This window comes from Mastomys coucha, unplaced genomic scaffold (genome assembly GCF_008632895.1).
Source record: "Mastomys coucha isolate ucsf_1 unplaced genomic scaffold, UCSF_Mcou_1 pScaffold6, whole genome shotgun sequence".
Classification (NCBI taxonomy): domain Eukaryota; kingdom Metazoa; phylum Chordata; class Mammalia; order Rodentia; family Muridae; genus Mastomys; species Mastomys coucha.
The window spans coordinates 72,691,044-72,694,045 of record NW_022196912.1 but is presented as its reverse complement, the minus strand read 5'-3'; the positions used below and the strand labels follow the sequence as shown (position 1 = coordinate 72,694,045).

General features: G+C 37.5%; 1 pseudogene; it reads left to right on the top strand.

Annotated features, from left to right (window-relative positions):
* Nucleotides 1–221: 221 nt before the first annotated feature.
* Nucleotides 222–340, top strand: LOC116081254 (annotated as a pseudogene).
* Nucleotides 341–3,002: the final 2,662 nt, after the last annotated feature.

Sequence of the window (3,002 nt, the reverse complement as noted above, 5' to 3'; positions counted from 1 at the left end):
GTAAACTATTGCCAGTAGAGGCTACCATCTTATATCTCCTAATGTAAAGGTGTCTAACAAGATGCTTACACAAGAAAAGGATAAAAGGAACCCTTTGTCTAACATCTCTCACTCCTATCTCCGGCATCATAGTTTCAAAGGTGCTCACTCAGCTAAATTCTGTTAGATGGCATAAACATAAATTTAATGATGTCTAGGATAAAAAAAAAAAAAACCACTCTGTCTACGGCCATACCACCCTGAACATGCCCAATCTTGTCTGATCTCAGAAGCTAAGCAGGGTCGGGCCTGGTTAGTACTTGGATGGGAGACGGCATGGGAATACCGGGTGCTGTAGGCTTAAAAAAAAAACAAAAACAAAAAACTACTCCATATGATACATGTAGAGTTTATAAAATTTATAAAAAACTGTCTCATGTGTTCTATAAGGTTTACCTGGAAACTTAAGAGGCCTAATGGTTTAACAATATGTACACGGGTGACAATTTACTGCATCACTCTGTGTATGTAATTGGATTCAAGGTGACACTGCACAACATCTTCTAAGCTAAACATTTGCCATCTTCAAACCTCTGACTGTGCCTGTTTAAAATAATTACAGCTGGCTAAACTTAATATTCCTTCAAGAAAGGAGGCTAGATGCAAGGTCATTGGTCCTTCACCTGAGTATCCAGTCACTCTTCCTAACTGGTTGTATGCAAATAAGAGCCCTCAAGGTTTTCTGGGTGTAAAGGCTAAAACTAAAACGCAGAGCGTGCCCACTTACACAGCAATGAGAAATCTTTTATGAATACAGAGGAAAGGCTCTGAGTATTGCCTGATATCTCTTCTGAGAAAATTTTCTTACAAAAAAAAAAAAATGGTATGACGTTTGTTGCTATTATGTCTCATGGCATTTTAAAAGTTTTGTTCAAGAAAAATTTATATATAAAAGTTAAAACGGCTAAATATAATTACAGAAGTCTAGCTCTATGAATTCTTCACCTTTCTTCTTGCTTCTTTTCTACAAAATTATTCCCTCATTCAAGGTCATGGATATTTTTAAAGCCATTATTAAATGTAAGCTTTATTTCTCTCAGGATTTATAAGACCACTGGGTAGGGGTTAAAGGCTGTAAAATTTCAACTTCCTCCCCAAAAAAAAGGTTAGCTTAAGACATATAATCTTAATTTTTCTACAACGTCCCATGTATACATTCCCAGGATTATATTGTCTACTTATGCTAACAAAATGTAATATAGGGTTGTGTGTGTAATTACTTACATCTTTGCTAACTTTATTAAGCGTTAGCTTTTTAGAAAAACTTAATCATATAAAAAACTGTAATATTTTGTAAGCATATACTACTAGAAGTTTGGAAAAATGAGATTTCCAGTCTTTCCATTCATTGTATTAATAGTATAAAGCTTAATTTGATACTAACAAAACTTTAATTCAAAATTTTTAACACTCAAAATCCTCAAAAAGATAAAATTATAAAAACCTAATCTTATGAAAGTAACTTACTTACTATAAACTATTAAAGAAAATTAAGACATACAAGTGAATGGTGTTGCGATTTGGGCATAAAGCATGGTGGAAACAAATTTCTCAAAACCCGGTGGAAAAGGTTCTAGTACTTTACTTATTCATAAACAGCAAAAACCTAAGTAATGGTAAAACGGGCCCACATTCGTTCATTCACAAATGCTCTCATTAACCTTTCCAGTCTGGCAGGCGTAGCCTTAGCTCCTGGTAGCAGGCAGGGAAAAATGTGTCTGGATGTTCCTTGCTTTGCTTCCTCTGGAGCTGAGCTGCGGAGTGCAGGCTTTGCCATCTAAGCAGCAGTGGATGTTCTCGTGAGAGTCCGAGTGGGGTCCACGCAGATTATTTCTCAACTCCAAGTTTCTCCACTGGGCCCTCGGGAAGTGAGCTATTTTGCGGCGCCAGACCGGAGTTTTTAAGCTAAATTCAGCCAATTACAACTAGGTCGTTCCACACATTATTTCATGAACTTCTTTATCACTCGCACATACACTGGATTTCTATGGCCTGGTTTGCATAGTTTTCTAGGGCCACAGGAGGGTTCATGGCGTTGCCTCATGAACTACGGGCAGTGGGCTACGGGCAGTGGGCATGAGGGCTACGGGCAGTGGGCATGAGTTCTTTATCATTCTCACCCATTGATTCTACCTCCCCGTATCCGCAGCCATGGGAAGTGCAGCCTTGGCAGCCCTTGGACTGGCAATTTCCACAGCTTCTGGAAAAAATGCCCTCTGAGGTTATGTGTTCTTTACTTTATAAGTGATCAGATTCTTTAATGTGCTTAGCACTCTGTTTATAGTCATGCTAAAAACAAATGTAATGAATTTGTAGAGACAATCTTGAAGGGAGTGACTAATTTATATCTCAGTCATAGTCTTCTGTATGTTATCAAAGCTAAATCTAAACTTAAGTAACTCAAAACAAGTTTAAAGTAAATTTAAAACTTATTTAGTGTAAAACCACATTCAAAATCAGATACATTTTAAAAACTTGTTTATGGGGGATGGAGAGAGGGCTCAGAGGTCAAGAGCACTGGCTGCTCTTCCAGAGGACTCGGTTTCAATTCCCAGCACCCACACGGCAGCTCACAACTGTCCATAACTCCAGTTTCAGGGAATCTTACACTCTCATACAGACATACAAGCAAAACACCAATGCACATAAAAAATAAATAAAAAGGAACCATTTTTTAAAAAATTAAAACTTTATAAAAATTTGAATGCTCAGGAAATCCCTTGTGCCAATGTGTTCAAGGCTCTTTCCCAGTTTCCCTTCTAATACAGTCAGTGCATCTGGTTTTATATACAGGTATTTTATCCACTTGGACTTGAGCTTTGTACAAGGAGATAAGAATGGATTGAGTTGCATTATTCTACAAGCTGACCAACAGTTGAGCCAGTACCATTTGTTAAATATGCTGTCTTTTTTCCATTGGATGGTTTTAGCCTCTTTCTCAAAGATCAAGTGACTATAGGTGT